Source organism: Anolis sagrei, chromosome 4 (assembly GCF_037176765.1).
Source record: "Anolis sagrei isolate rAnoSag1 chromosome 4, rAnoSag1.mat, whole genome shotgun sequence".
NCBI lineage: Eukaryota > Metazoa > Chordata > Lepidosauria > Squamata > Dactyloidae > Anolis > Anolis sagrei.
This window is the reverse complement of record NC_090024.1, coordinates 64,673,160-64,696,235: the sequence shown is the minus strand read 5'-3', so window position 1 is coordinate 64,696,235 and position 23,076 is coordinate 64,673,160.

The window sequence follows — 23,076 nt, the reverse complement described above, 5'->3', positions numbered from 1 at the left end:
AATAGAGTTAAGATCCAGGGAAGTCACAGTCCCACTCCATTCTGCTTTGGTTGGGCATCATCTGGGATGACACTGTGTCCAGTTCTGGGCACCACAATTCGAGAAAGATACTGACAAGCTGGAAGATGTCCAGAGAAGGGCATGTTTAGCTTAGAGAAAAGAAGGCTGAGAGGGGATATGAAAGCCATGTTTAAATATTCAAAAATATGTGACATTGAGGAGAGATGCTTTTTTTCTGCTGCTCCGGAGACTAGGGCACAGAGCATGGAGTAATGCATTCAAATTTAGCTGGAATTTAGATTCCAGCTAAATATTAGGAAAAACTTCCTGATGGTAAGAGCTGTTCGGCAGTGGAACATGATGTCCCAGAGTATAGTGGAGTCTCCTTCTCCGGAGGTTTTTAAGCAGAGGCTGGATGGGCATCTGTGAGGGGTGCTTTGATTGTGTGTTCCTCCATGGCAGAATGGGGTTGGACTGGATGGCCCTTGGGGTCTTTTCCAACTCTATGATGCTATAAGGGTCCAATGGCATCCTCAAGGAGAGTGACACCAACAGATGTATCAGTTGAGAGAATGATGGGAAAAGAAGGAGGGAAAGCAGCCAAGTAATGCTGAATGGTTGCTTTTGCTTACTTGGCTCACTGAATGCTGGCAGGACTGAGCATTGTCCTTCCCATTTTGGCTGGATATCTTTACAGCAGTTCAACTCTCTCCCTCTCCCATCTCCACCCGTCTACTTTTCTGACAACCATATTAATATGAAATTAATGGGGGAAAGTATGGGAGCCATGGTGGCGCAATGGGTAAACCCTTGTGCTTGCTGAACTGCTGACCTGAAGGTCGGTGGTTCAAATCCGTGAGACAGGGTGAGCTACGTCTGTCAGCCCTAGCTTCCCATGTGAGGACATGAGAGAAACCTCCCACAGGATGGTAACATATCCGGGGGTCTCCTGGGCAATGTCTCTTAGACTGCCGATTCCCCCACACCAGAAGCCACTTGCAGTATGTTCTCAATTTGCCTATTACACAATTTTTAAAAATGGGGGGAAGTGGCACTCATCCTGAGCCAACTGGATCCTATTTGAAAGTTCTTGGAAAGAATATATACTTTTGATGTTTCATTCAATAAACATCAGTGACAACAGGGTAAAAGGGCGAAGTGCAATGCACTTGCAAAAGCAAAGGAAAAGAATTTCACTGTAACTAAAATACTGGATCCTGTTGACCAATTTTAGGCATTTTTAAAGAAGAGGATTTCTCTTTGTTCTCTCTCTGTTAAAAAAAACTAGAGGCTAAAATAAGTTAACCAGAAATATCCCCCAAGCGTAATGTATTGATTAATACATTGATGGGGCCAGTTGTTTTGGATCCAGTTCAGAAACCTCAGCCACAGAAGGTAGATGTTTTGTTAGTTTCTGAGGGGTTTTTCCCCAGGAAAACGTTTGACACAGTGCTGTTCTTTACTGCCACCCTCTGGACATATAGTCAAAGCATAACAAATAATTTCTCATTACAGTCCAATGGATACAATTAGGAGGCTTGAGGCTCATACGGACTGATATAAATTGGAAGCAAGTCTCATTTGAGTAGGTAGATAGATAGACAGACAGACAGACAGACAGACAGACACATATACACATATACACATACACAAAGCTTAGGGAAATTAATAGGTCAAAACTAGACAGTCATCTCAAAACAGAACTAAAATGCTGTTAATGTAACAGCTAACTAACAAATAAAAATGAGGCTGCCCCTAAAACAGACTAAGTTAGAACATTTTCCCTGCAAAGATGAACAAAACAAACAAATATAACTCCTGTTTTGCATTTTGTATTACCTAGAAGCAATCTAACCTAAGCATTTGTTTCACCATATTGTCAAGCAGCAACATCCAGAAAAAAGCAGACACTATGCTCAGGATTGAAAGCTAAAAGTTGTGTCAGAAAAAGAGAAATGAAAGAGTCTTTACAGAGCACTGTTCCAGGTCCCAAAGTTCAAGGCACCAGTTAAAATGGAAATTATACAGATGAGTCTGATGATATGGCTACTTTTATGTGGAAAATAAGAGAAGCATCTCTCAACATAGCCAATAGAATAGTCTTTCTCCCTTTCTTTCCATTTGCTGATGGAAGAACTGTTGATTTGAGGCCTGATATTTATCATTCCTTCCCTCTTTCTGCCTCTCTTTTCCATGTATTTATATGTAATCTCTGAGCAGGGTTCAGGTGAGAAAACAATTTCTGGGATTCCATGCAGTTGAGCCTTGGCATCTTCTGGGGTTTGTATCTGGGGCCCTCCATGGATACCTAAAACTGTGGATGCTCAATTCTTATTATATGAATAGTAGCGTAAAATCATATGCTTTATATAAAATTACCAAATCAATGTTTGCTTTTTGGATTAAAAAATTTATTTTCAAGCCATGGGGGGTTGAATCTGGATATAGAGCACGTGGATATGGAGGGTCAATTGTATTTTAAAAGACATGCTTTTTAAAGAAGTGGTATCAAATATCAAGCATCCTTAACCCAGTGCAAAGACTGGAAAGTTAAATTTAAAACACCCATATATAACAATATGCTAAGTGAATAGCTTCATCTTTCCATTCATTTCTTGGTCATTGGTGATTTCAGAATGTCAGGATATATATTCTTCACAAAAGTTTTCAAAGTTCTACTCCAAATACACTAAACCACAACCCCTTTCGACTCTCGGCCACGATAAGGAGGGTCAGAGCCATGCTTCTTGGGAAAATACACAACGGGATCATCAGGCTTTATCTGAATTATTGCTTCAGAAAGGCTTCCTTTTGTTTTTCTTTATATGCAAGGATGGTGTGCTTCAAAATAATCCTTAAATTGTATTCCTTATCATGATAGTTAATATCGTGTTTGAAGATTTCCTCACAGTCCATTAATAATATTTTAATATCATTGTATCCCATGTGCTTAATATTTCTATACATTTAATTCCATTTTAATATTAAGCTTTCCTCTGTTTCTAATTATCTTTAAATATGAGTTTTAACTGTGTGAGAAAAGTTGAGTAAAGTAGTAGTAATATTAGTAGTATTAGTAGTTTGTTGTTGTTTATTCGTTCAGTCGCTTCCAACTCTTTGTGTCCTCCTGGACTAGACCACACCAGAGCTCCCTGTCAGCCATGGCCACCCCCAGTTCCTTCCAAGTCAAATCAGTCACTTCAAGGATACCATCCATCAATCTTGCCCTTGGTCAGCCCCGTTTCCTTTTTCCTTCCATTTTTCCCAGCATCATTGTCTTCTCTAAGCTTTTCTGTCTTCTCATTATATGGCCAAAGTACTTGATCTTTGTTTCTAATATCCTTCCCTCCAATTAGAAGTCGGGCTTTATTTCCTGTAGTATGGACTGATTTGATCTTGCGTAGTTATGGAAAATATGTCGAAAATATGTCAATACTACATATTGCTGTGGATATACATTTCTTTCACATACAAAAAATGTTTAAAAATTCATTACAGAACCAGTAGGTGGTAGTGTTGTATCCACTTGCTAAATAGATGACATAGAAGCTTTACTTCTCTGCCTACTTAGTTGGAAGTAAACTGCATTCAAGTCAGTGGGCCTTTCTTCTTAGTAGATGTGTATAAAATTACATTATGAATCTCCTTTTTTGCCATTATCAAGCAATGGAAGCAAGAGTTTCTGAAGCATAGATGTCATATTCCTTAGGACGAGAACAGCTACTGAATTGCACTATGTTGCTATTATAATATGGATGACCGAACCTGTGCCCTATAAAGAACTGCTTGAGACTATTTAGATTCAAATATTGTACACTATCATCATAAAAATAAAAATGAATGTGCAATACTGTATGACTAATTGCTTTAATAATCAGTACATATCTGTTTTGTGGAAAGGTTCAGAAATTCTTTTCTGACTCTCCCTGATCCACTAATTTTACAAGCATTTGCCTCTTGCTGTGGTCGTCAACCTTTGGTCCTCCAGGTGTTTTGAACTTCAGCTCTCCTCATTCTTAACAGCTGGTAAGGTGGCTGGGATTTCTGGGAGGTGAGGTCCAAAAGAACTGTAGGATCAGTTGCTGCATTGAGTCTCTTCTAGGAGAGACAAAGTGGGGTATACATAAATATAACAACAACAAAAACAACCACCACCACCAAAGGTTGGGAACCACTGTATTAAAGGGTTGACTGGAAAGAAGCATTTCAGCAACCCTCAGTTGTATTTTTAATAATCAGTGGGATAATTAAACTATGTACTTGGGATTTTAGTCAAAACTGAAACGAATCTGTCCAAGGCACTGAATCCATTTTGGAGCTCTGGCATTTTTGGATAATAACCAACCAGTGTTTCTTTTGGTTAATTGATCAGCTAGAGACTTCATTGCATGAGGTTGGCAAACCAACATTGAAGCATGACACCATGCATATTCTGTTGCCAGTCTACCTCCTCCAATTAACCTATCTTGCTATTTACAGGTGAAGTCTCCTTTGATATTTTTTTAAACAGAAGCTGGACAGCCATCTGTCAGGAGTGTTTTGATTGTGACAGAATGGAGTTGGTTTAGATGGCCCTTGTGATCTCTTTCAGCTCTGACTCTATGGGTGCCTCTATAATGTAGAATAAGCATAGACCAGGCTGTGGCGCAGCTAGTTAGTAGCCAGCTGCATTGAATCACAACTGATCAAGAGATCATGAGTTTGAAGCCAGCCTGGGTTGGAGTGAGCTCCCAACCATTAATAGTCTAGCTTGCTGTTTACCTATGCAGCCCGAAAAACAGTTGCATCTGTCAAGTAGGAAATTTAGGTACCGCTTTATGCAGGGAGGCTAATTTAACTAATTTACAACACCATAAAACCTTCCAGCAGCATGCATAAGAATCAAGGACTTGGTGTCACAAGTGGACGGTGAAGCAGCAGTTCCCCCCAGAATGATAATTGTAATCCGCCCTGAGTCTCCTGCAGGGTGAGAAGGGAGGAATATAAATATTGTAAATCAATAAATTGATATTACTTTAACTTCCATGGCTCAAAGCTATGGATTCTTTCAATTGGTAGCTTGGTGGTGCACCAGCACTCTTCAGCAGAAAAGGCTAAAGTCATTGTAAACTAAAACTCCCATGATTCTGTAGCATTGAGTCATGGCAGTTAAAATAGTATCAAAGTGGACTAATTCTGCCATGTAGATCAGGCATGGGAAAACTCCGACCCTCAGGTGTTTTGGACTTCAACTCCCACAATTTCTAACAGCAGGTAAGCTGGCTGAGATTTCTGAGAGTTGAAGTCCAAAACACCTGGAGCACCGAAGTTTGCCCATGCCTGGTGTAGATACACCAGCAGCTGAAACGCTGGTCCACTAGCAACGTTAATTAGCCTCAGGGTTAACTGATCCGCCGAGGCACATTAATATGTAATTTAATTGGTACATTTGCATGTACATCTGGCATGCTTTCATTAGGTAAAGAAGCATGAACAGTGAATATAGCTAGATTTCTTGAAATTGGAATGCTAAAGACATTGTTTCCCTTTAAAAAAAAGTCAAGCAGTATTTCTGTATGCTTCAAAGGATTTTGTAGCAATTTTATGTGCATGGCTTACAAACTATCTGAAGAAGGTCTATAATTCAGTAGTTGAGGCAACGTTCAAGTATTTATTCTCTAGCCATCAGTAAAAGTCTCCCAGGGCAATTAAATCATTACCTTTATCGTTCTTCTGAATTACAATTTAAAGAACACATGAAACATAATGAAATGAAAATGGCTGCGCTCTTCTCCACCCAGGGCCACAACAGTGGCCCCTGGAATGGATTGGGGACCTATAGAACAGTGGTTCTCAACCTGTGGGTCCCCAGATGTTTTGGCCTTTGACTAACTGCTGGCAAACTGGTTAGGATTTTGGGAGTTGTAGGCTAAAACACCTGGGGACCTACAGGTTGAAAACAACTGCTGTAGAAAATGTTGGGTTCAGTCCCAGTGTGAACGTGGCTAGTTGACACTCCAGAAGAGATCAGGGTAAGGAGGATGTGGCCATGCAGATGGATTGTTGTTGTTATTGTTATGTTTGTTTATACCCCAATTTATCTATCCCAAAGGAGAGAGAAAGGGTTTTTTTATATCAACTGTTGGGCATTAAGCAAGAAAGTGATATGGTGAAATCCTACAAAATGTCAACACTAATGTTCTGCAAACTTACTAAAACTTCATTTGCATACAAGGAACCCTTTCTTGTCTGTATGCTGCAGGATTCACCTTTGATGTGTCTACCTCTATGTTTGAAAGTTCGCCCAACTTTGACACATGGGCTGTCACCATATAAATGCATCACATCACAGCACATCACAGAAAAGTAAATGTAGTCCTATGTTTAGAAAATAACATTGCAAGAAACTTCAGGAGGGCAGTTTCTCTACAAATTCACAGAGAAATGATGATGCATTAGATTTTTTTAACAGTTCAGATAATTACAGCAGAAGATCATGCACAATAGGCATTTAATTTCTAGTCACTTCTATTTCATTTACTCAACTCTTTTGGACGTGAGAAATATTTAAAGTCATCTTGCTTTTGTTGAAACTTCATAACAGATAACAATAACAGAATTTCTAATAAAAATAGGAACAATTTATTAACTATATAAATAAAAAATGAATGTTCGTTTGTGTGATTAACATAACTCAAAAACCACTGGATGAATTGACACCAAATTTGGACACAGTACACCTATCAGGCCAACGAGTGACCATCACTCATAAAAACACTGAAAAACACAGCAGAAGAGACATATATATATATATATATATATATATATATATATATATATGCAACCACAAAGATATACACAGACATATACACACAAAACACATATACACAGACTAGGCCACAGCAACGCATGGCAGGGGATGGCTAGTTACTGATAAAACCTTCCCCCCACAGAAACCTCCTTTATTATATATCAAGCATCAAAGTCTTTCTGCTATCCACTTTTGTCCCTTCTTTCCCTATGAAAGTTGTCTTGCTTAGACCCCTGATGCCACTCAAGGGTCTAAGCACAGAAAATTGGGCACCAGTAGATTTATCCCTAATTTCATTGCAAATTTAGTGTAGGCAAACTGGTTTTATTACTGCACAGAAGCAATGCACAAAATGAGAAGGGTATACCATGATATTTCCATATCTGAATTTCAGGAAAAAATGGTCCCACACTTACCCAATTTGGAGAACACAGTTTCTGAAATAGGATTGCTAGAATTAAAACTGGAGAGGGGCTCCCATTCCTATGATTATTGTGTAAAAGAGGGACCTAAATACCCAAAAGGCACCAAATCAAATCCCAAGTAGCCCTAGCCGAAATTCTCTCTTCTGTATAACCAGTAAAGGTGCAGGTCCTCTTTTCCTGGTTCTTTTACTCTTAAATTGAGCCAGTCAAATTATCTTGGTACATGAGGCAAAAAAATCCACACCCTTCTAATTCCTCTCCTCTCCTCTGGCATTAAAAATAGCTATCTGTATATATAATAAAGAAGAGTGTTTGTATGGGAAGGACAGAGGTGCGGAGGGCGGAAGGGGTATGTGGCAGCTTTCTGATTGGCTGCCGCTGTGGTGCTATTTGCATATGGTCTCTGATTGGCCAGCTTCAATAGGAGCCCCTGGTGGAGAAGAGGGTTCATGGCAGAAACGGGGCATGACAGAAAGAAATTTGCATATGGTCTCTGATTGGCCAGCCTCAATTCCAAGATTCCGAGATGAGAAAATGAGGAAAGGAAAGGCCGGGGGCTGGGTCAGAACACTCCCAATACAAACCGAAATAGGCACACAGAGCCCCCATCACCCACTCTACATCCTACTGCAGTTTGGAGGACTATGAACCATGGATGATGGGACTTGCAGTACCACCACTCACATTCTGAGACCGCTGTTAACCTCATCCAATGACTGATCAGGACCACACTTGGCACATAGACCTCTCATGACCCACTTTACGTCCTGGTGTGGTTTGGTCGAGGATGGACCATGGATTATGGGACTTGCACTACCTTTGCTCAATTCCTGAGACCACTGCAACACTCATCCAATTACCGATAAAGACCAAACTTGGCACACTGAGTCTCCATGACCCACTCTACATCCAGGTGCAGTTTGAAGGAGGATGCACCATGGATGATGGGACTTGCAATACCTAAACTCCCTTCCTAAGACCATTACAACTGCCAACAATGATGGATCAGGACCACAATTTACACAGAGACCCAGCATGACCCACTCTAAATCCTGGTGCGGTTTGGAAGAATTTGACAATGGATGATGGGACTTGCAGTCACTTCACTCACTTCCTGAGACCACTGAGACCCTCGCCAATGACTAATCAAGACTAAACTTGGCACATGGAGCTTCAATGACCCACTCAACATCCTGGTGCAGTTTGGAGGAGGACAGACCATGGATGATGGGACTTCAAGTACCTCCACTCCCTTCCAAAGATTGCTGCAACCCTCTTCTAATGACCAATCAAGACCACACTTGGCACACAGAGCCCCCATGATCCACTCTACATCCTACTGCAGTTTGAAAGGGGATGGACTTTGGATGATGGGACTTGCAGTACCTTCACTCACTTACTGACACCACTGCCACCCTCATCTAATGACTGATAAAGACCAAACTTGACACACAGAGCCCCCATGACCCACTCTATATCCTGCTGCTGTTTGTAGGAGGATGGCCCATGGATGATGGGACTTCAAGTACCTTCACTTACTTCCTGAAAATAATGCAGCCGTTATCCAAAGACCAATAAAGACCAAACTTGGCATACAGCACCACCATTACCCACTTTCTCTAATAACCCGGGCAACGCCGGGTCCCCAAGCTAGTTATAAATAAATAAGAAATAATGTGCTGCCATTTCACGACACTCCAAATCTGCTGCCTCGAGCAGCTGTCTCATTTGACCTGAAACTGAACCATCCTACCTCCCACACAACTGAGTTCCCAATGGGTAATCTCAAAAACCATTGGTATGGGGACAACCACAATAGTTCTCCAGACTTATTTCCAAACACGTTATGGCAAGCATCAGTCTGTGTGCCATATCCTCCAAGATTTCACAGGACTTGTGTCCAAATAACATCAAAAAGTGGTTCAGTTGGCAAATAAGAAGAAAAAAAAGTAGGAATGTATTGTCGAAGGCTTTCATGGCCAGAATCACTGGGTTGTTGTAGTTTTTTTCTGGGCTATATGGCCATATAAATTGTTTGCTTGAATCTATTGGAATCTATTGGAAAAAGCAAGATTTTTTCCTCTCGTTTCACCACTCAGTTAATTGAATTCAAACTACTTTTGGGCTCCGAGCTCAATTTACAGCAATTGAGGGAAACAGAGGACATAGAGAAGTAGATGGATGAAAGAAAAGCAGCAACATTTTGAACGTATCTGAAAAACTGGAATGGCAGATAATTAATTGGGACTCTCTGCAAATCAGGACAGTTAGAGGATATGGCATACAGATCAGTCTGAACTGTGTAAACACAACTATAAACAGAGTCAATATCCAGGCTCAGTTTAAATCCTGATTGTCCTCCAACTAAAGAGAGTTTTCAAAGCAAATATCAAAGCAAATAGTGTTATCATGCTGTAGAAATATTCTGCCGCTGCTTTTAATAATAATCCTGCTGTTGTTTTTCCACAACAGAGAATTTCTACTGCAGCGGGGCTTCAAAGATAAGGAATCCAAACCATGTTGCTATGGCAGCATTCGAAACCTATATAATAAAAATCTGTTTAAAAGGGGGTAAGTGTACTCTTCGTTTGTATCTTTTTGTGATAAAATAACAGCTATTTGTTCAAAGTAATATATGATTCAGGAATACCCTCCAAGATTATCAATAAAGATTAAGACAACAGATGCAGAGTCAAAAGGGTTAGTTTCATGGAAAGGCCTGTGACTCATGACATTCATCTTCAAGATATCCTGAACAGGGCTGGGTTTACTCTGTGGGTGAGCATTCAAAGATGTCTGTGCTCAGCAGCACATGCCAGTCTGTGGAGCAGACCTAGCAATTAATCCTTAATTGCTTCAGATAAAGGAAATAATAAAAACAGGACTTTGAAAAGACCTTGATCACCAGTTACTTGTGAATTTTTATGGCAATGCAACTAATAATGGCCTGGTGAGAATGAGAGCAGAGACTACCAGTTATTATACTCCCAACTCAAGAATGGGAAACATAATGTTGGTGGACAAGAAAAGAGATTTTAAGATGGGCTTAAAACCAACCTTAAAAATGGTGGCATAGACACCAAGAACTGGGAAGCCCTGGCCCTTTAGCGCTCTAACTGGAGGTCAGCTCTGACCAGCAGTGCTGCAGAATTCGAAGAGGCACGAATGGAGGGCAAAAGGGAGAAATGTGTCAAGAGGAAGGCGCATCAAGCCAACTCTGACAGGGACCATCTTCCACTTGGAAACCGATGTCCTCACTGCGGGAGAACATGCGGATCAAGAATAGGGCTCCACAGCCACCTATGGACTCATCGCCAAGACACTGCACTTGGAGGATCATAATCCTCGGGCTACGAGGGATGTCCTAAGTAAAAAGTCCATGTCATGGACATTTGTCCTTTGGGGTGCCACAGTTTTATTTGGCCCAATACTTTTTAACATTTACATAAAAATACTGGGTAAAATTGAAGTGATGTGGTTGTTAATGGACCACTTATTAAATGAAAGACCTAAACTAGCAGTGTAAGAGATCAGCTTATAGACAGCTTTCTTCTATAAACTACCTGAGCAGCTATACTAGCCAAGCAGTTTTGAATACAATGACTTTATTGTCATTGTACATTGTACAACGAAATTAAATGTCATCGCCAATACAAATTATATATGTAGAATTACAAAAATAAAACACCCATCCTTCCACATTCTAATCACTATTGTACAACTCCTAATGCCACATCAGTGTGTGAAATCATAGAGTTCAATATACTCACAGCTCTGGAATAAAAGCTATCTCTCAGCCTATTTGTCCTTGTTTTTATCATCCTAACGTAGTAGTCCAAAAGTAACTTTTCCAAGGTACGTTCATAAATGCCCCGAATTCCCCTGGGGAGACAGGGAGGGTTATAAATAAAGTATTATTATTATTATTATTATTATTATTATTGTGTTATTTGTGTTTACAATTATTTGTGTTATTTGTGCTTATTATCATTGAACGGCACATGCCCCTTTCTTGCCCCTTAGCTTGGTATATGACCATTGTTGGGCTATTAGTTGTTTGTTGATGTTTATGTTTTTATGATGTTTGTATTCGTAAATGTTTATTGTGTTATATTTTAATCTGTGTATCACTGGGCTTGTCCCCATGTAAGCTGCCCCGAGTCCCTTTGGGGAGATGGTGGTGGGATACAAATATTATTATTAAATAATATTTAATAATATAAATAATAATAATTTTACTGACACAAAAACACAGTATGTCACAGCATTTCATATCACAAAATCACAAGTCAAACACTTCCCAAGCGTTTAGGACTGTGTGATGTATTTTCGAATGATGCGTGCAGATCCAAGTAAAGTGACCTTTTGCAGTTGACAGATCATGATTTTGTCAATGTTTATTATTTCCAAATGCCAGCTGAGATCTTTTGGCACGGCACCCAGTGTGCCGATGACCACTGGGATCACCTGTACTGGTTTATGCCAGAACCTTTGCAGTTCGATTTTGAGGTCCTGATAACGGCTGAGTTTTTCCTGTTGTTTTTCCTCAATGCGACTGTCACCCAATATATGGTGACACCAATAATCCAAACTTTTTTATTTTATTTTCCACAATCGTCATGTCTGGTGTATTGTGTTCCAAAACTTTGTCAGTCTGGATTCAAAAGTCCAACAGTATTTTTGCGTTTTTATTTTCCACAACCTTTGCAGGTTTATGATTCCACCAATTCTTTACTGCTGGCAGGTGGTACTTGTGACATAAGTTCCAATTAATCATTTGGCCACAGAGTTGTGCCTTTGTTTGTAGTCCGTCTGTGTGATTTTCTTGCAACAGCTGAGGATATGATCAACGAACAGTCTGCAGCTGATTTTTCAATCCTGGCCTTAACTGCATTTGTTCTGATGGCTTGCTCCTGGGCTGCAAGAAGCAGGCCTTCTGTCTCCTTCTTCAGTGTTTCATTGGTGAGCCATATCCAGGTCTTCTCCTTATCAACTTTTCCTTCAATTTTGTCAAGGAACTGTCCATGTAATGCTTTGTTGTGCCAGTTGTCAGCTCTGGTTTGTAGTGCAGGGTTTTTGTACTGACTCTTTGTCTGCTGTGCTTTGAGAAGTTTCCGATTATTGACTTCAATTAAAGCAGGTTCTTGGCTTTTCTTTACATATTCTGCCAGGGTGTGTTTTTCTTCTTTGACTGCTTATTTTACTTCTGCCACCAGATAGAGCCAGCCAACATCACTGTAAGGATGTAGTGAATTATGAATGGTCATGAGGTTAGGGTTAGGGTCCAAAACACCTGGAAGGCCAAAATTTGGCCATGCCTGATCTAGACTGACCCCCTTCTTCTAGGCAGAAAGGCACAATCCAGACTCTCCTGACGTCCAATTAATATGGTTCCCCAATTAAAACACAACCAAATAACTACAATTTAGCACAGAATTATTACTTACTTTAGCCCTCTTTGCAGATTCCATGATTTTATTTATTATAGACTGACTAAAGGTCATAAAGCTATTGGGGGTGAAACTTGCTATAATGGTAGAACACATTTTCACCCTTTGCCTATCAAGTTTCATAACGTTTCACTTATCCACGGAATTTTTGGGAAGTTTCAAACAACATTTTTTAGCAATCTCCGCCTCTGCCTCCCGCCCTCCTCTGTTAGCCCTGCATGGCTGGAGAGATATGCCAACAGGTTTGGCTTCACTTCTCAGCAGGGCTTGGTTGCCCTGTGAATTTTAGCTCCATCAGCGCTACATCCGAACATATCCAAAGCTTAAGAATCGAAGGCTCCTTTTGATTCAAATTCTTAATGTTGGGGAGCAGCAAGCAGGTGTTTCAGAACTTGCTTCAAAAGCTCTAAACATTCGAATCAAGGGTTTTTCCAAGTTAAATGCCCAAGTCTATACACACACGAGGGGTATTTTTTAAGTAACGTCCGTTTTGTTGTAGACACTAGTAGTTCGCGCGCATATCGCAACGAGCGCATGCGTCATGTACCAGCATGCCTTGGGAACAACTGTGCTGTTTCCGCTCTGTAACTAACCTTTATGGTTCTGTTCTGTGTTTTAAAAATGTTTAAGACTATCAACTTACCCGCCACATGTGAGGTTTGCTCAGTGATATGGTTTTTGTCAGCAAGGAACCTGCCTGCTGCAGAAATCCATTTTCAGATTTGTGAAGTGTATGGTGATACTGTTATGAGTGAAAGCAAAGTGTGTAAGTGGGTATGACAATTCAAAGATGGCCGTGACAACGTCCATGATGAGGACGACATGAAAACGGCAGTGAACTCTTGGTTATCGGAGCAGGCAGCAAGTTTTTATGAAGAGGGTATTTTAAAATTGGTTCAGAGGTATGATAAGTGTTTGAACAAACTTGGCAATTATGTCGAAAAATAGAGTGAAGTATGTACTTTCTAAAAATAAATTTACTTTTTTGAAATAAACTTTCGTTGTGTACTTATGTTCAAACGGACCTTACTTAAAAAATACTTACTTAAACGGACCTTACTTAAAAAATATATATATTTTCATAGAAATGTAAAAAAAAATGTTTTTTTAAAAAAATCTGTGTTAGTACCTATCTTTCACACAAGATAAGGAGGGAGGAAAAATCTCTTGCCTGAATCAGTGCCTTTGAAGCAGATTTGCCCCCATTTAAAATCTATTTCTTAATGAGAGAAGAGCATTGTGGAATGGGAGGCACTTTTAATTATTTATCCATTGCTGTTTGTATGCTGCTAGAAACCTTTCAACAGCAAGTTATGCAATCCCTTGAAATCCCATCAGAAAATGGTGCTTTTTAAATGTTTTGTGGCAGCTGCTAGGCTGAACATCAACAAATGAGTAAAAATGGCTTTAAATACCAATAGCTCTCCTTCATGGAAGGTTTATTTTCATCTAAAGAGACACAAGTAACAAGCGGGCTGCTGCTTACTTGGCTTTGAACAACACCACTGCAAAGATGTATATGTATGTCAATCAGTCTTATGTGTATCTGTATGTACATCTATTCTATGTATGTGTTATGTTGAAGTCACTGGCAAAGCTAGAAATGTGTATAGAAAAGGGAGAGGTGGATTTGAGGGAAACAAGGTACTAGGACAAGTAGGGATTAAAATAGTCTTTAGAAAATAAATGATAAATAAATAAATAAATAAATAAATAACGTATTCAGTGAAAACATGGAAAGATAATGGAATATCACCCCAATTGAGTTATCCTCCCAATTGACAGAGTTCCCCCAAGGATATGATGAAATTATTGGCTGTAAGCACATAAATCCAGGCAAGAAGCCATGTTCCCTCAGTGTACATTCATCCATTTGGCTACAGTTCCCTATTCAGAAAGAAAGGAGCCTCCCTAAATTGATTCACTTCTAGTAATCCTGCATTTATCGTAGGTGGGGTTAATTTTGAAGTTTTATGATGTTTTTTGTTGCACCACAACCCCCAATTTTCTGAAGAAGCTTCAATAAAAATGCACAAAAATGCACCTTGTTTGGGATGTGGGGATAGCCAGTCTCCTCCTTGTGTTTCCACATTGCTCTCCTTATGGCTCCTTTTGTTTCTAACCTGATATCGCTACAAAATTTCAAAATTATGTTACAATCTCTCAGGAAGATTAATGGTAATCCATTTAGTGCTACAGAGTATTGCAATTTTAGAACAAGATTGCCCCACAATCATATGCTATTTTCTCAGTCCTCATTCTCCTCCAGTCCTCATTCTCCTCTGAATTCACACAGAGAATGTATGAGAGAAGGCAATGGATGGGAAGTTAATCAGACCTCAAGGGGAAATAAACAGCACTCTTGTCTCTTATAGAATTAGTACTAGTCCTGGAGAGATTTGTTTGAAATAACATAGCATTATTAGGAATATTGGAGAAAAATATAGGAGGAGGCACCATGTAGGTTACAAAGCAGTGACATACCTGTTTTGAGCCACGAGAAGAGGTTGGTAAAAAATAAAATTATGTGTCTACATAAATAAAAATGTAATGTTAGTTTGTGGGATTAACATAACACAAAAGCCACTGGACGAGTTGACACCAAATTTGGACACAATACACCTATCAGGCCAATGAGTGACCATCACTCATAAAAACACTGAAAGACACAGCAGAAAACTGAAAGATGACTGAAAGGTCGCAGGTTCAAATCTGGAGAGCGGCGTGAGCTTCCGCTATTAGCCCCAACTTCTGCTAACCTAGCAGTTCGAAAACATGCAAATGTGAGTAGATCAATAGGTACCACTCCGGCAGGAAGGTAACGGCATTCCATGCAGTCATGCCGACCACATGACCTTGGAGGTGTCTACGGACAACGCCGGCTCTTTGGCTTAGAAAGGGAGATGAGCACCACACTCCAGAGTCGGACACGACTGGACTTCATGTCAGGGGAAAACCTTTACCTTATACCTATCAGGCCAACGAGTGACCATCACTCATACAAACACTGAAAAACACAGCGGAAGAGACTTAAAATGCCAAAGAAATTTTAAAATACATTACAACGCATGCGCAAAACCACATATAAACACATACACACACACATATATATACACACAAAACACATATACACAGACTGGGCCACAGCGACGTGTGGCAGGGGATGGCTAGTTATTATTAAAACTAATAAAGGCAGTGCTGGGCACGCTCACATCAAATATCCTAAGCCACAATTGAAGCAAGGTCCCCAAAAGGATCTGGAGTATGCCATCCTTATGAACAAAACTAATGGATTAGCACCAAAAAGACTGTGTTTAGAGGGAATTAGAACGTCAGAAATCAAAGAGTAGTAGTCTGGGGAAAAAATTCTATATTAGGAAAACTTGTACAACACTGATCTTTCTTTGGGAAGTACTTTCCTTTCACATTAACAGCTTCCCTGTGCATTATTCTTTTCTTTAGGGTGTATGAGCATAAGTTCTAGAGAGATATTAATTTCATTACCTAACAAAAGGCTGCTAATCCCCTCCCCCCTTTGAATTCTAAACTGTCTTCTGTAAGACATCTTTTTCTCAGTTCCAGCAGTCTTTGAATTATAAATTGTATTAGCTCCTGCACCTGCCACTTCTTTGAAGCTAAACTCAGCCCTCTATAGCAGTTCTAGCCCTGACTCTTTTGGTAGCCTCACTCCAGGTAGACCCATTGAATCAACAGAGCTGCTTGGCAAGAAAGGGCTTTATCATTTTTTGGTTTTTTAAAATTTAGGATGCATACATAGTTAAATTGGGCTGTGGCAGAGCTAGTTAGTAGCCAGCTGAATTAAATCACTATTGACCGAGAGTTCATGAGTTCGAAGCCAGCCTGGGTTGGAGTGAGCTCCCGACCAGTAATAGTCTAGCTTGCTGTTGACCTATGCAGCCTGAAAGACAGTTGCATCTGTCAAGTAGGAAATATAGGTACCGCTTTATGTGGGAAGGCTAATTTACTAATTTATCACACCACAAAACCTTCCAGTGGTGTGCGTAAGAATAAGAAAGTACTCCATCAAGGACTTGGTGTCACAAGTAGACTGTAAAGTGGCAGCTCCCCCTGTGGTCGGAATTGAGCATAACCTCATGAAGCCGGAAAGCTGGAATATTAAATTGCCTCTTTATCTGTCTATATATGTTGTATGTCTAATGGTATTGAATGTTTACCGTGTATATGTGCTTTGTAATCTGTCCTGAGACCCTTGTGGGGTGAGAAGGGTGAAAATACTGTAAGTAAATAAATAGTATTTTTGGGACAGCATTCTCAAAACTGAGCAATACTGTAGTATACAGTATATATACTAGGAACTGTAATATATATATGTGAAAACTTATACTGAACACACCTACAGAATTAACATATAGTGGTAATAGAATGCAAATCAAAACTCATGTTTAAAAGTTGACTGGGTAAACCTCCTGGAAGAGATGGGTTTTCATTTGTTTATCTGACAGAGCTCTTTCAGCAGATCATCCCAAAGTCTTGGGGCAGCTGATGAAATGTTCCTCTGGGTGACGGTCACCTGTCTGGTTCTAGCTGATTGGAGTAGCTGCCCCCAGAGGACCTCAGTGTCTTAAAGGGCCAGTTGTATAGGAGAAGTCGATCCTGTGGGTAACCTGGACCCAAACCAAACCCAAAAGGCTTTAAAGGTCAAAACCAACACATTGCACTTTGGCCAGAAACTAAAGGCAGCCAATAGAGTGAAATTATTATAGGTGTAATATGCTCACTTCTAGATGTTCCTGTAACCAATCTGGCTGCCATGTTTTGAACTAATTGGAGTTTCCAAACTTGGTACAGAGGTTACCCAATGTACAGTGCATTGCAGAAGTCCAACCTTGAGGTTATCAGTGCATACACTACCATCTTAAGGTCCTCCAAATCTAGGAAGGGGTGCAGCTGGCGGATCAGCCAAAGTTGGTAGTAAGCATTCCTGAGCATCATGTCTATTTGGGCTGACATTTGGAGAGACAAATCAAAATGTATTCCCAAGTTGTGAACGCAGCCTTTCAGGATCCAACCAAAGGCTGATTTCATGTCAATTCTGCTCAGATAGTCTCCCATCTGCTACCGATGAGATACCTATCAGATTGACATGAGGTCAGTTGCTTCCTTCTTCCTATGCATACTGTCTCTGCTACTGGTGGAGAGGTATAACTATTTTGAGTAGTAACTGTTGATGACCAATATTTGTCTTTTGTTTGTGCTGAATCTCCCACATTTTTCATGCAGAGAGAATAAGTGTGGATTCTAGAAGCTAAATTCTTCCTCTGAACCATGCATATTTAATACACTACTTTCATATTTCTGTGTCCTCATTCCCTTTTTAAAGTTAGGCAGTTGCAGATATTGTAAATTGTCCTTTTAGGGAATCTAGGAAATGAGAAACATACCTTCTGCAGTTTGATGCAGGAGAGAGTGAGAAAAAAAGTTCCTTTTCTGAACAGCCAATTAAGCGAAGCACTATCTTAATAGTCTGCAGTGAAGAATTTATAGTACTGCAGCCTGAAAGCACACATCCTGTAGTGGGGCACACATTGGTATTGAAAACGACAAGGCTGATGCTGAAAAAATTTAGAAGCTTTTTCACTTATCTTTATGAAGCAGCCCCACAAGGAACCCATCTGTTCAGAAAGTATTTGAAGAGGAAATATGCTTGAATTATGGCTACTAGCATACAGAAATGATGCCTAGTCTAAGATGATGTAAAGATAATTATGCATTTTTATTTCGTTTCATAATTTGGACCTGATTTGAGGGCATATAAAGCTTTACCCAGGGAAGATATACAAAATAGGCCTGTTGGTGTCCTCAGGATTTGTAGTTATAAGGTATTCTTTATATTTTCTATCTGAATCAACCTTTCCCCAAAGTGCTCCAAAACATTGTCAATTCAAGCACTTGTGAAGGTGTGTTTAGGAAACATTCAGCTAGTAGTGTTCAAGTTCAGAGAGCACAAAACAAGCAAGAATGGCAGGATATCCTGGAGTTCTGTAGCTCTCTAGGAGGGGCAATGGTGACATGGACAGTAAAGTGGAGGTCCAGTAGAACTGACAACAAAACAGCTGGAATCTGATTCACTATTACTGGAGGTTCAAGATAGTATATGTGGCACCTCTAGGACTACGATGTCTTAGCTCATACCTGGGAAGCACGCCCACACCCCCACACACCTACTGTTTGGCTGCTTCCTCATAAGCAGAAGAATGGGGCAAAATAAAGAATCAGCCAAGCAATTGGAGGGGGGGGGGGGTGCTTCCTGATGCTTGCATTGCCACCACAGGCTGCAAAAGGCCTTCCAAGTCAATCCGAGTGGCCTCTCTAGAGCTCTACCAATTGACAATGAACAGACAGGCAGTGCAATTGTATATTGAAGATTTAAAAAATACTAAAAATAGCCTTTAAAAAAGAAGACAATACTGAAATGATTGGGATCATTTGTCAATTATATCATATGGACATAAAAAGAATGAAGACAAATTGTAATTCCTGAGAAAAGAGCTAGTGTGTGAAAATGTTTATCATGTCTCAAAAGAGCCATGAACAGACTCTTTAAACTGAAAATTGTAGGCGTTATATAATGATATTCAGTCTTTTCCTTTATTTTTTTGCTAGACTTGTTAGTATTTTATCTTTGTCTTTGAACCAGAATTTTACAGCCACCAATAAAAGTCTCGATTTTAATACCGGTGCAATTACATTTTGAATAGCTTTAGGATGAGGCAATATATTCTCCAGAGGTGTTCTCGAGAAATCAAATTAATTGTTGAAAATGAGAGTTCTCTTTTGACTATCTAGTTGAAGACTGTTATGCAGATAATTTCTAGATCTTCACAGAGCTTAATATATGACATTATGAGATGACAAGATGATTTTATTACAATGGCATCTTTTTAATATCAAGATCCAGTAGATTTGATTATTTTTATTGAAAAGGAAAGACATCGGCATTGTAATAGGACTATGTGGTGGTTAGTTTTTAAAAGGACATTTATCGTCATTTCTAAATGGGGCAAATAGAGCAAAACACACTAGTGTAGTTGCTATTGTTATGGTTCATGCATAAATGAGTGCACATAACATATAATACTGATAAAGTAATAACTCTAAGGAGGTGGAAAGCAAAAAAGAGGAAAGATTGCCTCTTAAATCATGGATCACCTCAACAAACCACCCACTCCAATGAAAAAAGAATTTGGAACAGCTCCAGAGCAGATTCAAAAGATTGCCACAAAGAAAATAAATAGAATAAGCAGATACAGGCATGACAACAACCAGCAAAACCCAAGGCGCCAAGTTATGAGAACTCAGTGTTCTCCAGAGCAATGTGGAAGAACCTATGACCACTTATTTGCAGGGTTAGCCCCAAGGGACTTTGCTGTCTGTGCTATAGAAAATAGCACAAGGAAACTAGCAATGTCCCATTCCAACCTCCAGTTAAGGAGCCAAATTAGAGCCTAGGAAATGTACTTTTCTAATTTGTTTATGTAATAGCCTAGTCCAGTCATGTTCTTGGGGAAATTGAAGCAGAAAATCACACAAATGCTTCTCCCTATTTCTGAAAGTAAAAAAATAAAATTGTAATAATTGAAACAGGATTTGATTCCTTTTCATGGCATTGAGCATCTGCTTCCTGAGACAGGTGTCTCTTTGTTGCCAGCCCTGGTTGTTTAACTTTGCTTTTGCCTACCCAATTTTAATGCTAATTTCAGCAATATCAATCAGGATTTAAAGCAGTGGTTCTCAACTTTTTCTTGACCAAGGACCACTTTGACCAGGGACTACTCTCCAACATTAGTACCAAAAGGGTTACGAATCAGTTTTTGGTGAACTTTAAATTTGGTTCTAGATTATTAAACATGGTTTTTGTGGGCGAGCAGATGGCGACTACTGGATGACATATGTTCTGTATCAGAAACTAGAGCTGATGTGGTCTATTCAATGTAATTTTCTAAATTAGCACCCCAAATGACCCCAGGAACAGGACTAAAAATGAAGACACCAAGGCATCCTTGCTTCCAGGTGCCACATGTAACAGCTCCACTCAAGGGGAGGGAGGAGGAGGAGAAGCAGCAGTCATGTTGTCATGCCTTTTGTGGGTAGTCAACCTTTCCCCTTCCGACATCCCTGTTGCCTCGGCATTATAAGAGGTTTTCGTGAGACCAGTTGCTCTCGTTGCAACGGTATAATAACGGTGAGGCCATGGGTCATGTTTTAGTTCTTGGGGACCACTGCTGGTCCACGGACTACAGATTGGAAGCCACTGTTTTAAAGGAATATCTGAACCAGTGACTTTAGAATAATCCACCATTAAGTGTTGCCCTTAACTGAAAAAAAAGTTTAGTGTCACTTCAACCTGAAATTTAGAGAGCTGGCCTTTGCTGAGAATGCTGAATTGGAGTGAACATCATTGTTTGATCATTTTATCAATGAGATTGAGGCTTTGTGTGTTGTATGGCAGCCAGGAGCATCATTATGAACCACGTGCAATTGCATTACACCTTTTCCCATTTTAGTCTGGATTTCTCTTCCTGAATGAGTACTTGACTGGTGTCAGAGCTTACATGTTTACTGTATTCATTAAATTAACTAAGACAGAAGTTAACATCTCACAATTGTAGGGAGGTGAAAATGTCTAACAGGAGCTTAACAGTTACTATGTAAATAAGTCCTACTGTTTGCATTCTGACATCTGTCTGGACATCTGATCCTGGCATGCAACTAATCTTTTTCTTGGCAGAAAAGACACTGTCCCAATTGTTAACATTTCTGGCAAAAGAGCAGGCTAGGTATTTCTCTTTTCCTTGCAAGAGCACTTGATGAGCACTTAGGTGTCCCCATTCCTTCTTCTATTATGCCCACATGTCCAATTAAAATACTTTTACATTTATTTTAGATTAAAAAATTCTTTATTTTAAATATTGTATTGCTCTTTCATACTTTTGGCACTACAAATATGTGCATAGGAATTCATCCATGTTTTCCCCCCCTCAAACTATAGCTCGGCCTTTCAACAGTCTGAGGAACCGTGAACTGACCCTCTGTTTAAAAAGTTTGAGGACCCCTGCATTAGACTATGTGTTTAATTATGCACAAATACCTTGTGAGTGAAACTTCATACATATCATAAGTGAGACTAAACTTTTTTCTCTCTGCTAACCCCTATATGTGGATGGGCAGGTGTGGGACTGGTTACTGTTAAACGTCTGCTTTACCCATTTTGATAGCCCTTTTATTTCTTTTAGCCACTTTCAGTCTCTTCCTAGAGAGATAAAGTGGGATAGAAATAAATATAATTTATTAATAATAACAATAGCTCTACTTGAGTGAGTTGGTATTATCTGTGGCATTTCCCATCTCCTTCTCATAGCCATCTTCTCTATATTAAATTTCAGGTAACATGTGTTCTTATTGTTTGTTCCTCTCATCATACTTTCAATTTTTTTCTGTGCAATCTAGTCTGGTGCAGGAACAAGATCCATTATCCACCCTGTTGACTGCTTAGCAACCCCACACATGTGGGATTTCTGGATCCATTCTATCTCAGATACTGCTCAATGAAGATTTAGACATTCAATGGCAAATAGAATAGGTTCTCCCATCTCAATATAGATTGCTGTTGGCTTCTTAATGTGGCTGGAAAAGCTCAGATATAGCAGTCTGTACTCTAATCATATTTTGGCTGATTATACTTTTAGATCTTGGCCATGGGAAAGAGCATTACTGAATATAACAATGCTATAGAAGGTGTGTAGAATCCTGATTTGCTTTCTGTTTTAATCCCACTTCTAGCAGACAGTGGAATACTGATGCCTCAGCAACATCAAAGGGCAACTGTTGTTTTGGCAGTGCCTTGCACATTGTCATTCATAACAGGCACCTGAATAAGATGCAAAGAGGGAAAGAAATGCAATGGAACCAGATTCATGGATTTACTGCTCTCATAGGCAATACCTGCCTTCATAATTTGATATCCTAATATTTGAAGGAGACAGGCACTTTAACTTTAAAGGTGCTTGTCCATAAATTGTGACTTCTCAATTGTTTATCAAGCTGCTGTTCATGTGCAAGTATATTCTTCCTGTGGCTTCCCTAGTACTAGGAAACATCTTCTTTCGACAAACTTTAGTTTTATATATATATAAATGAATAAACCTATAAAGAGAACTGTTTTTTTGAAAGACAGTTTTAATTAAGTGCTTATGGTTCTCATTTACCCTTGCCTCACCAAAAGGTTATCTCATTGACTGGGATAATAGCCAGTTTTCTGATTGAACTGCTGGCATAGCACAGCAGTTCACATTTCTTCAAAGACATGCTTTATGGAAGGTAGCAAAATTTCTAACTCCACTGTCAACGCTTGGATTGTTTCCTTTGGGTC